Source organism: Ursus arctos, unplaced genomic scaffold, assembly GCF_023065955.2.
Source record: "Ursus arctos isolate Adak ecotype North America unplaced genomic scaffold, UrsArc2.0 scaffold_3, whole genome shotgun sequence".
Taxonomy (NCBI): Eukaryota; Metazoa; Chordata; class Mammalia; order Carnivora; family Ursidae; genus Ursus; species Ursus arctos.
The window spans coordinates 81,252,258-81,273,342 of record NW_026622985.1 but is presented as its reverse complement, the minus strand read 5'-3'; the positions used below and the strand labels follow the sequence as shown (position 1 = coordinate 81,273,342).

The following is a 21,085-nucleotide window of genomic DNA, read 5'->3' as shown; positions in this document are numbered from 1 at the left end:
TATTTGAGGGGCGTGTGTGCCATGCGTGTGCGTGTGTGTGTGTGTGTGTGTGTGTGTTAGTGATATTTGGGCAGATGCTATTCTCGGCTTCTTTGATTTTTTAATTTTGTCTATGATTCTTTCGAGATAGAACATTTACATTCTGTGTAGTTAAATAAGTGATTTTTGTCTGTTTTTTTTTTTTTTCTTTGTGACCCTCCTGTTAACATGGGCTTAGGAATTCCTTCCTGCCCAGGAGTTAGAAGATATTCTTCTGATTTTTTAAAACAATAATTTCATTTTTTATATTAAACTCACCAAATTAGAAGTAAGGTGTAAAGGATTTTTTTTTTTTTTCATGTAGTCAGTCCCCCAGAATCCTGTATGGAGTCACTTGTCTTTCCCCAGTTAATTTTTAGTGCTTCCTTGATTTTATACTCGAAAACCTTTCCCTGTTACATCTAACTGTAAGAGTCCATGAATTTGGGGGCATATTGGTACTTGAGTGGAGGGTGTGATAATACTTTTGTCCCAACGTTTTATTATTAAAAGTCTCAAGTATACAGTAAGGTTGGAATAATTTTACAGTGAATCCCACCACCTATATACCAGCTGGATTCTCTAATTAATATCTTGCCATTTTTTCCCTTTATCATGTATCTGTTCGTGTGACAGTTTTTAAAACTCCTGAGTCATGATTTGAATTCAGGTAGAATAGCAAAGACATTTTCTTTCATTCTGTTTTTTCTCTAATTTGTAGGTTTGATTTCCAAGAAACTTCCAGCTATTTATATTAGTACAGTATTTATACTAGTACAGTAAAATAGTGAACATCGGAATAAATACCAAGAGAAGCTGCTTTCCAAGATATGCTTTGGTCCTCTAATTTTATGAATATGGTTTTATTTTTTAAGGCTTATGATTATATTCACATACGATGAATTCATTTTTCAAACATAACTCCCTCTTAAGGCTCCGTCCTCCCATTAGCCTTGCTTTTTGTTCTTTTGGTTGGAGCTGAAGAGTACATTTAAGGGAGGACTAGAAAGGCACACAGTGGGCACCGACATGCTTGTAGAAGTCCGGTGAGTGGGACTTGGCCGAGCCAGCAGGGGGGCTGCCTGGGAGCAGCGGGCTTTGAAAGAAAGTTTTTGCCAGAGTCAGGTCACCTTCCCAAGTGGCCGCCATCAGGCTCTGCCATGGGAACCTTAGCGTAAAGACTGCTCTGCCCAGGGCAGCGTATAGCCCCAGACCTTCCCTACTGATGTCTGGCATTGAGTGTCCCTGGTTCACAGTGAGTGATAAGATCAAACCTTATGTCAAGGACCTTAACCACCTTTCCCAGCCTAACTGATGAGCTCCCTAAATTCCCATGAGTTTTCGAGGCTGGATAGCATCCCAGCCTTAGAGATGGGTTTGCAGCTGTGTCTTACCAGTAAACTGACCACCACATCTGCCTCTTAGCGCGACATACAACTGGCTGACCGGAAAATGCACAGCCTAATTAAAAGACTCGTCTTTGGCCACCACTGGACATTAATTGGTGGTTTAATTTTTGTACCGGTTTGGTTTTTTTCACCATCTGAGCCTCAATTTCCTGCTTGTAAAATAAGTTGATTTTATTAGATTATGTAGAACATTTTTTTCTTTATTCAAAATCTGTGATTTTAATCTAGAACATTGAATCTAGGTCAGTATCCACCCCTTCCTCAGAAATCTGGGAAGACCGTGTTTTGTTTTTTTTTTTTTCCCCAGTTTCTCTGAATAATACTTTCCAGGGAGTAGGACCACTGATGAAGGTCTCCGGACCGTGGATCTGGGACTAGGATGTTAAAGCCGTTAGGTCCTGTCCAAGGGATGAGGGAGCATTCCCGGGATCATCCAGAGGAAGCCTTACTCACAGGAAGCCGATTCGCTGACTAGCTGCTTACGGAGCACATCCCCCCTTGACCTCCAGGAGACTCACTCTGTGGTGGTCCAGTGTCACCTTTGTTCTAAATTCCCCGCTCTAAGTGAGCAATGCTGTGGGATTTTAGAAGTCTAGCCATCTTAAGTGCTTAGGCATTTAAGGATAGCTTTGCGGAAAAAATTTAACATAACCTAAATTGGTATTCTTGTAACATCAGCATTCAAAAGTGGCATCCTCTTTGAGCGAATGACTTTTTTTTTTTTTAAGATTTTATTTATCTATTTGACAGAGAGCGCCTGCACAAGCAGAGGGAGTAATAGCGGGAGAGAGAAGCAGGCTCCCTGCTGAGCAGGGATGTGAGGCTTGATCCCAGGACTTGGGATCATGAGCTGAGCCAAAGGCAGGCGCCTAACCGACCGAGCCACCCAGGCGCCCGAGTGAATGATTTTCAGAAGAACAATGAAATAAGCTGCGTTTTTCTCTTGCTGCTGTCCCCTCTCACGTGTTTGTGGTCCAGCAAGTGTCAGCTTGTTGCTTCCCAAACCTGCCCGGCCATTTCCTGTTACCCTGTCTTTGAGAAGCCGCTCCCCCCATCCTTACTCGTGCCCCCCTCTCTGGCCCAGAGGAGCCCCACCATGCTACCCGCTCCCAGCCCAGGGCTGCTTTTCATGCCGCAGATACACCAGGGCTAGCGGGTTGAGTTTCTTTGGCGTTCCCGAATTTGCCAGGAGCAAGGGAGGGTAGTTGGAAAGCACTCCTGTAACCTGTTATTTTCCTTCCAGTTAAAATGTGAGGAAGACTGACTCTTCCCACCAGTCGCTACCGAGCTATGCATTGGGTTTCTGAATCATCTCCTCAATCCACAGCTCCTTTTAAAATTTCGCTCCCAGGCTAGATCTGCAGGAAATAAGGTGGCGAGGTCCTAAATGCTACAGAGTGGGTATGAAGTTAATTTACCAGATCCCAGAGTTAGCCCTGGGAGTCTTGGGGAGGCCGCTTCGCAAGTGAGGCACGCCCGTCTGGAACCTGCCGTCTGCAGAGGTGTTAACGTGCCAGAAATAGAGATAGCTTTAAGATGAGTTTAAGTTAAAACATAAAATGAAGTTTGGGTGTGTTCACAGGCAGTGGGATTACTTAGCAGGTTGGGAAGGAGCACACGAGATAGTTGAGGTACATCCTTGAACTTCTGAGGGAGCTACCTCGAAGAGAAAGCGCGAATGAAACGCACCATGGTGTTACTCTGAAGGATTTCTTCAAAAAGTCAGCGCGGGGCCCAGAAACCAGGTTTGCGTTCCTCCCGGGCTGATTGAACCGCGAGCCCTCTCCCGCGAAGCTGACGGAGCCCTCTTCTTGTGTGACAGTGTCTGACCTCATCTGTACCCACCGTGACTAACCCGGGAGGCCAGGGCACTGCGGTCGCATTTCCGTGTTCTGGGGTCGGGGTCAGCAGGGATAATTCGCTCCTGTGTCCAGGTCTGCACTTTCTCATCACATCAGCTGTAGGTGAGAGGAGACCTGCTCCGGCACGGGTGCGGGAGACACCCGATGACACGGTAGTAATGACCGTAACTAGCACTGTTGGCCAAGCGCCGTGTGTCTCTTTTAAGACGCAATCCTCTGAGGCAGGTGCTGTCGTCATACCCAGTTTCCTGATGGGAAAACTAAGGCTCGGAGGAGTTAAGTCGTTTTTCCCAAGATTATGCAGCGAGTATGTGGGGGCGCCAGGGTTCGGATCACAGCAGTCTGGCTCCTGAGCCCAAGTTTTTAAGTTGTATCGTTTTCCGTTTCCATAAATATTTCCTATTTTGGAGGCATTTTTATCCTGTGGGCCAGTTTCATGCAGTCAGTTATGTTTTGTGGTGCATCCCCCAAAGCGGGGCATTCTGGCGCCGCACCTTGTTCTGGATAACTCGGTTACAGCTTGTTACGAATGGTGCGTATAACCACAGCCCACCCCCACGGCTCCAGCAAACGTGCTGGTTATTAGAGAGTATGTCCAAAAAAGGTCATTAACAAAGCAGCTATCCCAGCTACTGAACAAATAACTTGGCATGGCCCATGATGGAGTCCCTTTTCTTTTCTTTTTGGAAGTGAATAGAAGCTCGTTAATGTTGTTGTGCCTTCCAGTAAATTCAGGCCCACTGTCAGGACCCCGGACTCTGTTGTTGTGTGATACTCTTGTTGTTGCTGAGTTGGCTACAAAGTTCCTCATCAGGGAAAGCTGCTTTTCCAGCATGTGGCACAAAGGCCCTTGGTGCTCCGCCCTCATCTCTCCCCCCGCCCCCCATCTTTACCCCTATTGAGTGGGCACCAGCCAAATGAAGCTGGTCATGCTTGCCCTTTGCATGGAAGCTCTTTCTTTTGCTCTCTTCCTAGCCAACCACTGTTGTTCCTTTCAGATGAACCCTCCTCCAGGTAGCCTTCCCTGACTGCTCAGGACCAGGTCAGGGCCCCTGCATGCTTCCACAGCACCCTCTGCTTACCCTTTGTGCACGTACATAGGAGACTCTGGCTTCCTGTTTCTTGTCTGTCCTCCCTGGTTGGCATTGGCACCATAAGAGCCAGGATTGGTTCTGTTTACTTTTGGATAAACACCCTGACCCAGAAGACAGTGCCTGACAATGCCAGACATTCAACAAGTGTTTGAATGAGAGAGGTAGAAATGACATACGTGGTGACAAAGGGAACTGATACAGTGTCTGATATTTGCAGATTATAAGGTACTTTCGTATACGTTACGTTACTGAATCCTCACAGCAGCTCTGGGGAGTAGGTTTCTTGATCCCCATTGTACTAAGCTGGAAATGTCTGCTTGCCCTGGTGTGCATACACGGTCAGTACAATAGTCCCTGCTTCTCTGCTGGGGGAACGTGTTCCAGGACTCCCAGGGGATGCCTGAAACCGCGGGTAGTGCCAAACCCTATAAATACTTTGTTTTTTCCTATACGTACATGCCTATGATAAAGTTTAATTCGTAAGTTAGGCTCAGTAAGAGATTGTGACAACCATAACTAGTAATAAAGTAGAATAATTATAATATGCTATAGTAAAAGTTACATAAATGTGGTCTTTCTCTCAAAATATCTTCCTGTATTGTAGTCACCCTTCTTGCAATGACATGAGATGATAAAACGGATTTGTGGTGAGATGCAGTGAGGTGAATGACATAAGCACTGTGACGTAGCCTTCAGCTGTCATTGACCTTGTGATGATAAGTCAGAAGGAAGATCGTCAGCTTCCAGACTGTGGGTGACCACGGGTAACTGAGACCATGGGTAGCTGGAAAGTGAAACCATGGGTAAGGGTGGGGACTACTGGATTTGAGCTTCCGTCTTCTGACCCCAGATCTTGTACTCTAAGATACCATGTGAGTATTGCCTCCAGGTAAACAGGTGTTCGAATCTGTAACAAAAGCAGTATCATCCCGGGGGCGCCTGGCTGGCTCAGTCGGTTAAGCGTCTGCCTATGGCTCAGGTCATGATCTATAGGTTCTGGGATCGAGCCCCATGTCGGGCTCCCCGGCGGGGAGTCGTCTTCTCTCTCTGCCCCTCCCCCTCCCCCTGCTCTTGCTTACACGTGCACTTTCTCTCTCAAATAAATAAAAGTCTTAAAGAAAAAACAAAACAAAACGGTGTCATTCTTGCTCTAACCAACAAGATCCAGAGGGAGAATTGACAGACTTTAATTTCTCTCCCTTTCCCCCTTGGCACCTTCCTACCTCCCACAAGTGCTCTGTGAGGGCCTTGCACTGACATGTGATGGATTCTTTCCGAGTTTCAAGGTGCTGACGGTGAACCTCTTGTTTGGATTTAGCTCAGGCTAGCTGCAGCCCTTCTTTCCTTGGGGTCTGAGCTTTTTGGAAGAGTGGTGAGCTGGAGGAGTTCAAGTGAAGTCCCTGAGCATATTGACTATGTAAGCTCGTGGTGTGTTGGGGAGTGAGAAGTGAGTCGGGTGGGAGGTGTGTGTTCCCCGGGCAGCGAGAAAGTGAGCAAGAGGACGTGAGTTGGGGGCTGACTGGGTTGGCAAGGAAGAGGCAGCAGAGAGGTTGCTGGCTGGAGGGGCGGTGTAATTGAACAGTTGAGCAGATCCTAATAACAGACTGGGGTGTTCTCCACAGGCCTGCAGGGGAGCAGAGTGGAAGCAAGTGAGCTGGCAGCATCTTTGGACACGCAGAACTAGATGGGAATGACTTACCTGGGATGCAGGGCCTGCGTCATTCCCACAAGCAGGTCGCCCAGGGACTAGGGCACAATCAGAGGAGGGAGAGAGAGAGATTGGGGGCAGCATTTCCTAAGCTGTCAAAGTCAGGGTTTCATCTTCAGCCCTGCTCTGGTCTAGGTCCTCCCGGCACTGTGACCAAGGGAGGAATTTTTAATTGCACAGAGAAGTTAATTTTGCCACCACGGTAGAACTCTAGGCCAAGTTCATAAATCCTTTCAGCGATTGTTTGGGAGTGTCAGTTATGAACTTCTCCTTTTATACCTGGTTATTTGCAGTCAGAAGATATACCAGCATTTACTACAGTTTTATTGGGGGAGGTGGGGGAGGTGGGGAAGGTCGGGAACAGATGGAGATGTGGTTAGAGGGACCTTCTCTAGGTTATCCAGAGATCAGAGCAACTCAGGGGGGGTCAGAGGGGGCTCGTATCATTGCTCATTCATGCATCAAAGCTGTCGTGAGCATCGGCTGTGGGCCAGGCTCTGGTTGGCATCGGGATGATGATGATGGTGGGGGGGGTTAAGAAAACAAGTGTGGTCTCTTGTCCTATCGTGGAAGCTGAGTAGGTGCATAGGAGAGCAGTCCAATAAAACAGAACACTCAGGCTATGTGCTGTGAGGGAAAAGGTGCTTTAAGATGAAAGGGGGGCTCCCTTTTGAGTGGTTCTCTGAGGAGGTAATTTCTAAGATGGGAGCCAAAGGTTGAGAAAGGAGTGTGTGGGTGGAGGAGTTGGGGGTGAAGTTTCCAAGCATAGAGAACATCTGAGAAAGGCTCTGTGGGGGGGACATGTTTGGCCTTTGGGGATCGAGGAGGCAGGTGTGGCCCAGGATGAGGGTTGGAGGGGCAAGCAGGTACCGCCCCTTGGCGGCCTTCCTTTTGGTCTGCCCCAGCTCTGGAAGGCATCTGTGCATCTCAGAAGTCTCCTGGGGTCTTTTCACAACCCCTGTAAGTGTCCCCAGCCCAGGGCATCCCCCAGGCTCTCAGGAAAGCCCTCATCCCCAAGAGACTGCCTGCCACTCTCCTCTCCTGTTCGTGTCACTTGTCAGGGGGAATAAGGACATAATAGTGAAAGCAGATTTTAGTGAACTTGAAACCAGGAGTCATTTCAGGTGCTAAAAAGCATGAAAAATAGGCCCCAGGGACTATAAAATGACTTTAAATGGATGGGGTTAGCTCTGCTGTGGCTCCCACACGCAGGTCTTGTGAGCTCAAGAACTGGGTGGTGAACACAGCAAGGCAATAGGAGTAAAAACCACAATCTTGGTTCTTCTGAAAAGTGAAACCTGCAGAGTTGCCCTCCCCGCTCCCCCCCCCCCCCCAGTTCTGGGGAAGGTCATCCACTGAATTCACTGAACCTGCTTCCTCAGGGACTGTCATCGGGCCCCCTTTCTAATTTTAAACTTCCGCAAGTTTGGGGATCCCAAGTGAGCATCCGGTGGCCTCAGAGCCTGCCTGCCTCACGAGCCCCTCTCCCCTCCCCTGCTGAGGTGCTGTCCCAAGGTCCCCAGGGCCTCCGTTCAGCATGTGACCCCTCCCCACCTGTGACATGGGGCGGGGGTGGGGGGCAGGCCTGGTAGCAGGCGTTCATCTCCTTCTCTCTTTCCCTGTGTGCCCTGTGAACCACCTCTGCCCCTAGTTTAGAAGAAATGAACTTTGAACTTGGGGGTGGGGTGGGGGCTAGAAGGAAGAGAGCACTGGAAAGTGTTGTGTAAACACTGTGGTTCTGATCTTTCTAATCTTTTACTACCTGTAGGGACAGGTGGATGCAGCGAAGCTGCTGGCAGGAAAGGCTGATTTTTTCAAGGCTATGGGTTATGCAATAGAGCAGAATATCTTTGAAGCTGCAGGAGGAGGTCAGAGCGGCTTGTCCACAGGCATATTACGCACAAGCTTCCTTTGTAGGATCTAATTTGCTTGAGTATCGTCAGGACCTGCGGTGCCAGCATGTAGCTGGATCTCTGGAGCGAGCTGTTATAGCCAGTCCGGAGTGAAAGTGATCAGTCCTTTTTTTTCTTTTTCTCCCCCTTAAAAAAAGGACTCTCCTTTCCAAGTTTTCTTGAGGTGCCAGTCGGAAGCAGTTCTCTCCAACAGCTGTTTTTGGGCGCGAGGTTGCCGTATGGTCATCTGTAACCTCGTGCTCACGTCTGAGAATACTCTCCCTCTGTCCAGAAGTGGAGGTAGACGGCGCTGTGGCAGGTTCTGTGACCAGGCGGTGCTGAGCTTGCGTCTGGGACAGTGACCAGACAGATGAAAGGAGAAGTCAGAGGTATTTTTAGTGCGTCAGGGCTGCTTGGAAACACTGGTTCCCGCCATCCCCCCTCCCCAAGTCATTCCAGCAGGGTGCCCAGCGGTAAGTGCATCTGCTCTAATTTAGTGTGTAACGCGTGTCGCTTCCATATTGTACTTCAGACTGTTCATGAGGGCTGGTGGGTTGCTGGCTTGAAAGAGGAGTAGCTTTGAAACCCGTGTTAGGGGCTTGGTGTTCAGGGCCCCTCGCTGTGGCCCGAATGGGTGACGTTACTGCAGAGGGCCTCCGGGGGCGGCTCCCGTGCCCCAGCGTGGCCAGGGGACCACTCCTCTGCCTCACAGGTGTGGTTTTTCCCTGGAAGTTGGGGCCCAAGGACATGGTTCACTCTATTTCTCTTTTCCTGTGAGGTGATTCAAGCAGGCGTTGCAGTTCTGATGTCGAGAACAGCGTGACCTCTGCAGTGAGGTTCTTCTAACTTTTGGTGCGCGGATTTAAACCACTGGTGATGTTGAATCAACTAAAAACTTCGGTTAGGTGATAGGTCGAGTACAACTTAAGGGGACTTGATGGAAGGGATCCTGTCTCGGGTGGAGGGGGGCCCTCCCCAGAGTCACTTTGAAGAACTGAAGGGCTTTTGTGTGTGACAAGGGAAGTGTGAGTTGATTTCCATACCAGGGAAAGCTTCCCTTGGGGAGCTTCTGCTTGGCTGGTCCGTGTTGTGATTGAGGCCCCATCTGCCTCTCCCGGCCGTCGAGCGTGGAAGAATGACACGTGGAGGGGAAGCCCTGGGGTGGGATTAGGAGGCCAGAGCCTGGCCTCTTCCCTCCCACCCCCGCACATCCATCCCACCCCGTGAGTGCCCGCTGTGGTTCTCCAGGGTACCTGGCCTCTCCCCCCGTTGGTGAGATGAGACTGCGGACAGCACGTGGGCTCTGAAGTCAGGCCACTGGGTCTGTGTGACTCTGGGCACATGAAGTTATTACTTCATGTCTCCGTGCCCCGGTTTTCTCATCCATGACATGGGAATGGTCATAGTCCCCACCCCACAGGGCCGCTGCCAGGCCTTTGGGCAGTAAGCGAGATGCCTGGAAGGCGCTGCAGAGTGGCGCGGCGATCCAGGTGACAGAATCTGCGGCTTTCTCCCGGCTCTTCAGGCTCTTCTGCCTCCGAGCGGCAGATAGGAAGTGGCCAGCGTGTTCACAAGAGAGCCTGTCAGAGCGAGTGGTGGCCCAGGGAAGCTGAAGGGGCAGGTGAGCGCCAAGGGCCCTTCCGGCTGTGGAGCAGTGTACAGGCTGGCACCTCCTTCCCCCGGAGGCCTAGACGGCAACCCTCACCTGAGCAGAACCAGCGGCCGCACTCAGTCCCACGGAGAACACGCGTCCCAGCATGGCCCTCAGATCACCTCCATACCGTGGAGACAAGGGGCCTCAGGTAGGCCATGGTGGTGCCCCCCACGCTTGCCGGAGTCCCCAGGCGGCATTCGCCAGTTTTCCTGCACTTCCGAGGGTCCCTGTCAGACTCAGTCATGGCGGCCACGCTCTTCACTAACTGGTTCTCCTGGATGAAAACCCTTTCATTGAAACTTCCTTCTCAACCTGCGCTGTTCAGACTCTCGGCACGCTTCTGCGAGGACTCAGCTGGCCGCCCTTACAATAGCCCCACTGAGAGGGAAGAAGAGCACTAGTTTTCATGCTGCTTCCCCCCAAGTCGGTTGATACTTCATGGCTTCTGCCGTGAAAGGTTTACAGAGGGAGGAGGAGTGTGTTTCTGGGGCAAGCTTACAAAGCTCGTGGCTCCTTTCCAGAATGTACTTCACTGTTCTGCCCTGCGTGGTGGAGAGCCCTGTTCTCTTCAGTTTGGGTGGCTCCATCCAGTCTTCCACTAAGAACCACAATGTTAAAGGATGTCTCCCCCCGCCAACCCCCAGGCAAGACAAGGTTGCAGTGCTACGCTGCCGGAGGCTTGGGGACTGGCAGGTGGCATTACAGGTCTGAGGGGGGGCTAACCACGTGACCAGTCTGGGGGTGGAAACACAAGATGAGGGCAGTAAAGTTGTGCTGTGATGGTCTTGCAAGTCACAAACCTGAAATTTTGTCAGCTCTCGGGGCGGGAAGAAGCCACCCTGAATAGCTAATGTCTTAAACTTGACTTCTCAGTGAACTAAGCTATGAGAATGGTAAGTATTCTTTATCACTCACAATTGTTCATCCAGAAAGCCCAGAAAAGGCCAGCCACTTTCTGGTGGTCAAAACCAAATGTCCTCAGTGTTTTTGCAAACAAACCTGGGAGGGCCGGCCGCAAGAATGGTTGTGCGTGGCTGCCACCTTGTGGCCAGCAGCAGGCAGTGCGTGTTACCTGTTGCTGGACCCCCTGTTTGAAATGAATCCATTTTAAAGGTCTTTTACAAAGACTTTTCTCAGTCACCGTTTCCCTGCCCGTGTTCCATCTCCAAGGCTTAACCATTCTGCGTCTGTCACATCTGTACGTTGTGCTGTCTTTGACTCCAGGGTCACACTACCTTCGAGCTCCAGACCAGTCTTTCTAAAATGTATATCTGTCTTTCTCTTACTTAGAGCCCTCTAATGGCTCCTCCTTTTCCAGGTTCCAGCACATCTGTCCGGAGATCCCCGAGCCCAGCTTCTTTGCCCTGGGCTGCATCTTTGCATGTGCTCTTCTCTCTTCCTCTTCTGTTTAACTGCTAACGCCTACACTTTCTGAAGGTTCATCTCCTGTTTCACCTCCTTCGGGAAACCCTCTGCCCTATATTAGATGTTAGACTTTCATCTCTATATCACAGTGTCTGGCATATAACTGTTGCTCACTAATTATTAGAAAAGAATAAAGGGAAGGGGAAGAAAAGCAGGCAAAGAGCCAAATCAGCAAGTGTTCCTCTTAGGGGTGATAGAGCTCAGGAAGGAACAAAGTTAAGCCCAAGGGGCCCTAGAACAAAGGCCCTCGTGTCCATGCAGATGGCAGAGAAACTCCCACCTTGGTTAGTAACACTAACCTCTGTTCCCTGCCTGCATTAGCCCATCCTACGGCCGGAGTAATCTCTTCTGAGCATGTTTCAATCATTATCACTTCCCTGCTCAAAACTCTTCTGTGCAGGGGTTCCAGGTTCCTTAGCCTGGCAGTCCAGGAGCTCCCGGCAAGACCCCACCTCACTGATATCTCACGCCCTTTCTTATATGTGCCCTAAGGGCCATCTGAATGCAAGGACTCGAGAATTATTTGCTGATAGATTGAATGATGTGCTTGACAGGCAGTATGGCAAACACCCATCCTAAAATTTCAGTTAAGACCCGTGTTATTGAATGTTGGTGGGTGTAAGCCGCTGTGCTGGTCCCTCTGGAATCATCCAGAAAGAAGGTATTGTTGTGTGCCTGCAGAGAGCTGATAGTCCAGGAGAAGGGCAAAGACAAAAAATGCGGGAGACGTTGAGGAACGAGATAGCAGAAATGAACGTGTCACAGGGCAGTGTGTGATTCATTGCCAAATAAATGGCTCAAGAATGTGGCGGTGATGAAACAAGGTAGTGAATGTGGAAGTGCCTCTTTGCTGTAAAATTCCCAGTTCCAGGCCTGTCCCTCCCTCCCATGGACCATGGGCCCCCCACCCTTGAACCCCAAGCTGCAGCAAGAAGGCGCCCTTGTAGGGATCTCTCCTCATCTCCCTTCCTTGTCTAACCTCTTCTTCCTTTGAAACTGCCCTCCCTTTAAGATTCAGCCTCGAGTTCTTCAGTAGACCTGCCACTCCCCCTGCCTCGCCAACCAGCTCCCTTGTCCCCCGGGGCTCCCCACGTGTGCCGAAAGGCGCTGCCCTTCTCATCCCTCCGAGGGACCGTGCCTTTTTCTTCATGCTCCCAGCACCTGACACAGCATCTGACACGGGGAACGTGTCCCTTAAATGTCCATGTGTGATTGAAAGGGCTTCATGCAGTACAGGACTCTGTAACGTCGGTGGACTTCACACGGTTAAGACAGGAGTGTGGTGCGCGCCGGGGTGGTCCAGGGAGGCTCCTCGGGGCAAGTGGGCAATAGCGAACCAATCCTCCAAAGGGGCAAAGAATGAAAAAGAATCCCAGGTGGGGTAGCTCAGTGTCTGTGACTGCTAACAATTCATCTGTTTTCTCAAAACACCCTAGCAAGGGAGCCCTGCAAAGCAGGGGAGTGGAGGCAGCTTATTTTAGTTGGAGCGGAGGGTTTATCTCAAGGAAGTAGAGAGAAAGCCCTGAAGGCGGTTTGGGCTCGGCTGGTGGGGAGGCCTCAAGCGCACTCGGGTATCTTGCGGGCAGTGGGCGCCATTTATTGCTTTTGAAATGCAGTGGTGCCTTAATCATAGTGGTGTTGAAAGTGGGAGCTGCCCTGTGGCCCTGCCCTCGCTTTCTGTCATGGCTTTGAAGTTCCTGCGGAGACAGAGAACTTAGGATCCAGGTGTGAAGCCCCTCTGTGAATGTATGCCTCACCTGTGAGGGGGCGGATCTTCCCTAAAACAAAGGTTTTCCTCCTGGCTGCTGCCCTTGACCTGGCTCTGAGCTGTTGATCCTTTGGGTCCATTCAGCTCTACCCTGCTGCTCTCCCCTCGTGACTGGTAATGACCCGGAAGGTGGCAGCACCCACGCAGCAGGTGGCCTCCAGAGCTGAGTCACCAGCCTGGGAACGGTGCCCTAGGGAGGCCGGCTTGGGCACACCGGGAACTGTGCACCTCGCCCGGCTGTCAGGGCTCTCAGCGCGGCCGCGGGAGCAAGGGGAGATGGATTCCTTCCTGCGTCGGGCGCGTCACCGAGCTGATGAGAAAGGGACTTAAAGCCCATGGAAGATCCAAAGAGGAACTGGTCCTAATGGGTGGGAGTCCCGAGCTGGTGCCTTGGGCAGAGCACAGAGAGTTTTTCTCACAATGACAGTTATGGCCCATGGTGGTTTTATTTAAACACACCAGAATTATCCATTTACGGATATCTTTAAAAATGGAATGAAGAGGATTTTAAAATGATGTTTTAAAATTCTGTTTGCGCTTGTGAATTAAGAGAGCTTAAGGACAAAAACGGAGAGCTACGTAAGCTGTCAATATTCTAGGAAATGATCAAATGAGATGTAGGGTGGGTTTTTTTTTTTACATTTTGTATTATTCATAGATACTCTGATGGATGTTGTTTTTTAAAATGATGATGCTTTTATTTCATTCCCAGGGAGGATAAAAATGTACTGTTGCTTTTGAAAGGAGGTTTAAAAAAAAAAAAAAGTCTGGCTTGTTTACTACACCAATGAATAGAGATGACCTCAGTCAAAAAAAAAAAAAAAAAAGACACAGAGAAAAAAAACGAAAAACAAGTTAACTCTAATATCTCTCCTTGCCTGGCAGAATAAGCTTTTATCGAGTAGCAAAAGACATGCAAGTCTGCTCCCTAGTCATCATTTCAGCCGGCCAGGATTTTCAAAAAAACAAAGCAAACTGTGTTTTCACAACTGAACAATAATTCTTAGGAAATACCACCAGCTTACTCAGTTCCTATGAAGCCATAAAAAAAGTCTGGTGACAATTAGTCAGTCAGTTGTCTGATTGCAGATGTCGTGTGTGCCTGACTCTGCTGTCACCACCGTGAGCTTTCAAACTTACAGAAAGTAGCATCGCATTTATCGCTTTTTGGGTATGGGATTTTTTTAGCCTCAAAGTTGAATTATTTACTTATTTATGTATTTATTTTTAACGGCACCCATCATGTGCCCAGTTAATTCTATACAGCTGAGTGTCTCTGAGGGCAAAAACCTAACCTGGGTGTCCTCTGAGTTTCTGGGTACTATGTACATGTGCCGTGACCCCCCCCCCTGGGGCCCAGAGAGATAGCACTCAAGTTTCCTCCTTTATTTTTCTGTTTACTTGCCGCGAATACTGGATGTCTAAAAAAATTAGCCACAGAAAAAGATGGAACATTGAAAGCTTTCCTAGCTTTTTGTAAGGCAGAAGAATGGAGGCGGGTCCTACCAGAAACGAGAAGTACGTGCTGATCCCTACGGCCTTCGTGATTTCAGATCGGTGAAGGCTGTATCCAAGTGCATTGGGAGGTTAGAGGTCCCTTGATTGTACTAGAATCATTGGGAGGTTAGAGGTCCCTTGATTGTACTAGAATCATTGGGAGGTTAGAGGTCCCTTGATCGTACTAGAATCATTGGGAGGTTAGAGGTCCCTTGATTGTACTAGAATCCATTTCAGTCAAAAGAATGTCTAGACTCACTGGGTTTGGAGTGCAGTTTAGGGAAAGAGGATCTTTTAAGGAGAGAGATTTATTCCCTGACCCATGTGGGTGGGAGAACGAACCTGCTTTTGGATAAAGGTTGCAAAAAAGCCCATCAGGTGAACACAGGGAGACGTGACTGAGCATTCAGTACCGAGACATACGGATACCCAGCCTTCGGAAAGGTGCCGTAGTAGGACCAGCGTGACAGCAGGAAGCATCGAAGCCATTAGAAGGTACTTGGGAAGCACGCGGGCGCTGATGAGTTAAAAAGGCAGAGACATCCAGTAAGTGAGTTCCCGCCTGGGCACGGGTTTGTTTATCCTGCCCTTCAGAAGTCGGCGCCAACATTCTTAATGGTTTTGAATGATTCAGAATGTTCCTCTCTCCCCACACACGGACTTATGCCTGAAACCCCTTGAGGTGAGGTCCAAAGCAGGAACCAGCCTGACACTGAATGTCATATTTCAGAATCGTCTTCTTTTAGAGCAGAGGGCAGGTGATCAAGTACAGCTTCCTGGTTTCAGACAGGAGACTGAAGCAGGGGCTCTGCAGAGCTGAAGGAGAGGCCAGTCTGCGCCCGGCCGCCTTCCTCAGGCCACACAGCCCCTTGTCCAAGCCTTGAGAGGAGGCTCCCAGGTGCCTTTGGCCTCCCAGCCAGGAGAGGCCGCTTGCCCTTTGAGGAATGTTTAGAAAACTGCTTAGGTGGGAACAGAGAACTTCATTTTTTACAAGATGAAACAAATTGGTTATTTAGTTGTCATTAGCAGCTGTTTCAAAATCTCTTCTGTCAGAGTTGTGAATTTATTAGCTCCTGGGCAGAAGTAACAATAACATTTCTATCTCCATGCCAGAGTAAGAGACCTGATACACCTCTCCCTCTCTTTCTCTTTTTTTGGGTGAGAATTAACTTATGCCACACTAGATCTTAATAAAACAAACTTTGAATCCTTCCCACAGGAGAAAGAATTGAGCAGTGTTCTAAGAACATGTTGTACTCTTCTGGGCACTGAGTAAATGTAATATTTAGAAGATGCTCTAGAAGCTTGAGGGTGCCTCTTGGCAGTAGAATGAAGGGGGTGCGTGGGGGAAGAGCGGGGTAGAGAAGTGGGACAGACTGGAGGAGGAGGGCTTTGGAAGAGCTGCTGGCCCACCCTGCTCCTGCCAGGCGGGGGACTTGAGGGTGTCCACAAGCCCACAGGAAAGACGCGTTTCCCCAGAAGCCAGAGTGTGAGCCAGTGGGTGACCCTGCCGGCCCCACCGACACAGGACGGTTCTCCCGAGGCCCCCAGGCCACCTGCACTGTCCACCGGAGCCGGAAAAGCACAGGGCAGGCAGGTCACCGCGCCCACCACGCCGGCTCTCCCCCAGCCACTTCCCCAGGTGCCTAGGAAGAGGCTGCTGCCGTTATTTGTATAAGAGCAACAGCCTGAACCAAGGGATGAAAGAATCTGTCTCAAGGGCGGAAAGCCAGTCAGAGAGCAGGGCTGTGCCCCAGATTCCTGCCCGCGAGCCCTTCTAGGGAGCAGATCCTGCAGGTCTCTTCCAGGAAGCAGTCAAGCACCTGTCATTTATTGCTTTGTTACGTTAATGGCCTGAGTGTTACAAAACGCATTTTGCCCTAAGAGTGTAAACTAAAACGTGTCACAGGTGAAGCATCTCCCAACAAGATCTTTGCATGGGAGAGAACCATTCTCAGTCCTAGTAACAGCAAGGGCCACTCTTTCCCTCCTTGCAGCCCATGGAGACAACGTGCAGGGAAAATCATCCGTGTTTAGCTTCTTAGCATGATTCTGGACAGAAGTAACAATGCTTTTCTCCCGCATCACCTGTATTATCTCCACTGGTAAGGTAGACTGTTTGTTTTGTACAGAGCTGGGCAGGAGAGGTGTTTGGCTGCGTGGGTGCCCTGTGTCCACGTGGCCTTGGCCGGGGGCCACTCTGCACCTCGGCGCCGCCTGAGTAACTCGGGCCGGCGTGCGGTCTGTGCTTTGACTTAAATTACGCTTTGGATTTTTTTTTCTTGCTTTGTTATATTTGTGTGTACTTAAAAAGTTATCATGCAGCAAGTGTTTGAGATTTAAGCCGTGGGTAAAATGTTTCTAACAGAACATTCCACAGGCAGCTGGAAACCATGGACTAGAAAGCAGCTTGTGGTGTTTTCCTGAGACTTCTGTGTTCGCTTTGCCTGGGCTTGCTCGTTCTTACTTGGGGTGGTGCTGGATTCAGAGCCTGCTTATGGGAGGCGGTGGGGACAGGGGGAGGGTACGAGAGCCCCCTCCTCCCCGTGGTTGTTCTTGGGCCGTCCTAGCGAGTGGCCCCTGCACTTGGAGGCCTGCCGCACCGGCTCGGCCCACGTGTGCGTCACCTGAGCACGTGCGTAGTTCAGCATCCTGGGACATGGTCCTCTCCGTCTGGGCTTCGAGAGGCCTGGGGTCAGGGAATGGACTCCGGTCCTGCTGGAAGGCATTTTACAAGGTATTCAGTCTTTTCTGTCCCTAGCCAAAACTGCATTCCAGACAAATGGGTGCCTGGAGACCCCTTTCGTCGAGGCATCCTGAGAAAGGGGCCCTCAGCCCTGCTAGGAAACCCATGGGAAATGACCACCCCATCTCTTCTCGCCCATTCCTCTGTTGGAGATGGAGAATGGGGGGGCCCTTGGGAAGGCTTCTCCTGACCCCAGAGTCTGGTGCCTCCTCTGTGGCTCCCACAGCCCCTGGAGTTCCCTGTCTCCTGGTACCTCTCACGTTGTCTTGATACGGCCTTTGACTTGTCTGTGCCCCTGTCAGCCTGACAGCTGCCCGAAGATTGTCCTCCCATTGTGTCTCCAGTGCTCCCCACGTGCTAGGTCTTAACAGACCTCTGTCCTCCTGCTTGTCCTACCCTGATCCCCAAACTCTCACCGTGAGCGCACCGTCTGTCTCTCTCCTTCTGCAATCCAGTCAGTGTTCTCTCAAGTCCTCCTGCAGTCTCACTCCCCGAAGGTCCCCCCACCCCCACCAAATGGCAGTGGCTTCCCCATTCCCATCAGTCTTCACCTCCTTGCTACATTTAACACGACGTACCGTCCCCTCCATGAAACCCTCCCTTTTTTTCCACCTGCTCAGACCACACTGCAGAGCCCAGCTGAGGCCCCTCTCCTCTGGGAAGCCCCCGGACGAGACAGCTACTCTCAAGCTCATCTAATCCTAAATGACCCTTGTCCCTGTCAGCATGACATGCTTCAGCACTGTGGAATACATTAGACTTCATTCCACGGCCGAAGGTCCCATGCAAGTGTAGTCCCATCATTTACTTACGTTAGTGTCTAGCACAGCGCTCGGGCTCTGGGGAGGCCATTAGGGAATGCCAATCCATTGATTGTAACAGATCTGCCTTTATCAGTAGTGTTGAGCAGGGACTTGAGGCTCTGCTGCAGTGCTGTTGGCTGGTCCCTCGGTGAAGGATGTGACTGTCCCAGCGTGATGCCCCACTCCCATACTGGGCTTCCTGTGTTTGCCCTGTCACGTGCCATTTTCCTTTGGAGTCCTGTTACGCTCTGTCCTCATCTATTTATATGTTTACTTACACTAGACTCGTCTGCCTTATTTGCATACATTTGAACCCTCTGAGCCTCATACGGCTCCTGGTGCCTTGTCAACTCCACGAATCAGTGATGCGGGAATAGGCAGATGGAAATGTTGGAACATCCTCATCCCAGTTGCAGACTGTATGTCTTTTCCTAGACTCTTGAATCCCTGTTGGGACATCCTTGGCCTGCATGCTACCCTTTCCCCTGAGAGCTTGAAGCCCCCAGACCCAGAGCCTCTGTGTGCTGATGTCCAACGTTAGGTCAGTCTTCCACACCAAATGTAACACACTGATTGTATCTACCTTCAGAAGTTGTACCCAAAATGTTAGATGTGCTATCTCCTCCCAGGGGAATGTGGGAGCGGGGTTAACATTTATTGAAGATCTATGTACCTTGTGTTTTATTTGAGTGAGTTATATTTTCACAACTCTGAGAACAACATTATGATTTCCACTTCAAATATGAAGAAACCAAAGCTCAGAAAGGGGTAAATTGTATAACAGGGGACTGAGGGAGAATTTGAATCCAGGTGTTTCTGGTCCCCAACCTCATGCTGCTTGCCTCTATTTCCAGTTTAAATGTGCCATTGAGGGGCACCTGGGTGGCTCAGTCATTAAGTGTCTGCCTTCGGCTCGGCGTGATCCCAGGGTTCTGGGATCGAGCCCTGCGTCGGGCTCCCTGCTCTGCTGGGAGGCTGCTTCTTCCTCTCCCACTCCCCCTGCTTGTGTTCCCTCTCTCGCTGGCTCGCTCTCTCTGTGTCAAATAAATAAAATCTTTAAAAATAAATAAATAAATGTGTCATTAAATAGGCAGTCACTTCATTGCACTTAAAAGGCAGCTGGGGGGGTGGGGGGATGGGGTAACTGGGTGATTGACATTAAGGAGGGCACGCGATGTAATGAGCACTGGGTGTTACATAAGACTGATGATTCACTGACCTCTGCCTTTGAAACCAATAAGACCTTATATGTCAATTAATTGAATTTAAATTTAAAAAATTAAAAAATAATAAATAGGCAACATGTAATAAGCACGTTAACTCAGACAAGCAGGGGCCGGTGAGGAAAAGCAAAGATAAGGAAAAGATGCTTATTGGTAGTTTTGATTCTAAGCAGGGATTGATAGAGGTCTGCTTTTAAGACCTTACAGGTTTAGGAGGGCTGACTCCTTTGGGGGCCCTTTAGGACCAAGGCTGTCCTGATGAGAAGGCAGGTTGACCTTGACTTCCTTTCAAGAAAGCTGCAGGAGTCCCAGTGGTACAGCATGCTCGTTGGCCGCCGCTCTCGCCTGTGGGGTTAGGTTGGTACAGGCCTGAGCTCCGCTCTTGCATTAGAACCACCAAGAACCACTGTGGAAGGCACAGATGTCCAGTGCCCCTAAGCGGAGGCAGGGATGCTAGTGGAAGCTGAAAATGCATTTGTCGAACTCCTATCCTCAAAGTTGAGAAACCTTATCACTAATGCCTGCGGTGTTCTTAACCAAGCCTTTCTGTGCTCCGGTCTTCCTGTCTGTAAATAATGCACGGACCTAAACCTGAGGAGGCCTCAGGTGCCGTGTGCGCAGAGGAGCCATGGCTGGGTGGGGGCAGGATGCTCAGAATCAGGCTTTATCATGTGCGTTTATAGGACAAGGTCAGTTGAAGCGGGACCATGTCAGATGCTTTTCCAAATACTGAACAGCTCCAGAAAACAGCAGCCTGGCAGGCCTCACCGTCCGATGCACATCTCAGTTACTGTTAAAAAGGGAGAGAGCTCCTCTCTGACTTTGGGTCCTGCCCTCGTTTTTGTGATCCGACGACTGTGGAAACATGCTATTATTTTACAACAGTATTTAAATATTTCAGAGTCGTCCGTGATCTAATGGTCCCCGTTGGTTTGAATTTTAGGTTTAACCCTGAAAGCTCTTCCTTCTTGTTTGTATCTCTCCGATTGAATTTTTTAGATTCGTTTTTCTGTTGCAAGACAGTATCAAATATAACTATGGCTTCTCTCGACCATTTCTCTTGTCAAGATCTTCTTGAATTTCAGCCCCAGCTCTCAAGAATGCTCCCAACATAATAGGTCCCTGTTTTGATGGCATCTTCAAGTGCACAGGCAGTCACTCCGAGACCATGGTCAGGGGCACTTGGCTTAAAGAGCACACCCGTGAACCACAGTCGGTTTCCTTCCCCCGTGGGCTCTGATGCCTGGACCTGGGCCGCATCACCCGTCCGCTGATAAGCGCGGCCTGCTCTGTGGCCTCAGCTGTGTTTAAGTTCTTCTGTGGAGTTGTAATCATTAACTTAGACATTGCAGTAGGTGGTAGCTTGACAAGACGGACTTCTCTCCATCACACTGCTGAGTCACTCAGCCTCTCGCGGGTGCCGTGTGAGCTTGTGGGATCTAAGCCCCGCGTGAGGACCCCTCCTTGGAGCTCTTACAAAGGCACCCCCCCCCACCCTTTGCTGTGGCAGGTCCCATGTCAGAAGACTAAAGTGCCCTTGAATGATTGGCTTTCAGAAGCTAAGACTTCTCATGGGCTTCCTGTCCTGTGATGTGGTGCAAGGTGCATTCCAGCTTTAAAGTGAGACCACGGAGGGGAGAAAGTCTTGTGGTTTCGGTTTTAAATTGCCCTCCGGCCTGCCTCTGAAGCCGTGGGGTGGCACTTCCAGGCTCGCGCTGCCCTCTGCTGGCCCTTCTGGAGCCCGTGCTCTGCAGCGCGAGGTTGCAGAGTCAACTTCTAAAATAGAAACCTCCTCATATCTTCTGGGCAGGCTGCTCCTATGCCTTCTCCCGGGATTGGAATTAGAGGCTTATTCCGTATATTATTTCGTACTCATTTTTGCTGAGCAAACCCTGACAATCTGCGAAATGCATGGCTTCGTGCCGGCAGACGGTTTCCATAGCAGCAGCCACCCCAGGACAGAGAGAACACCAGCATGAGGCCCCG

At 50.0% G+C, this 21,085-nt stretch overlaps 2 long non-coding RNA genes across 2 annotated transcripts in view; one reads left to right on the top strand and one right to left on the bottom strand.

The window, feature by feature from the left end:
- The window catches only part of LOC125281119 (uncharacterized), a 225,606-nt gene that overhangs the window by 182,254 nt on the left and 22,267 nt on the right, over positions 1 to 21,085 (top strand). The gene's annotated exons all lie outside the window — the stretch shown is intronic.
- LOC130542115 (uncharacterized) lies at positions 1,695 to 18,106 on the bottom strand. The gene is made up of 2 exons (XR_008956445.1): positions 17,886 to 18,106; positions 1,695 to 17,042 (listed from the first exon to the last, which is right to left on the bottom strand). It is a non-coding gene; the product is annotated as an uncharacterized LOC130542115 (long non-coding RNA).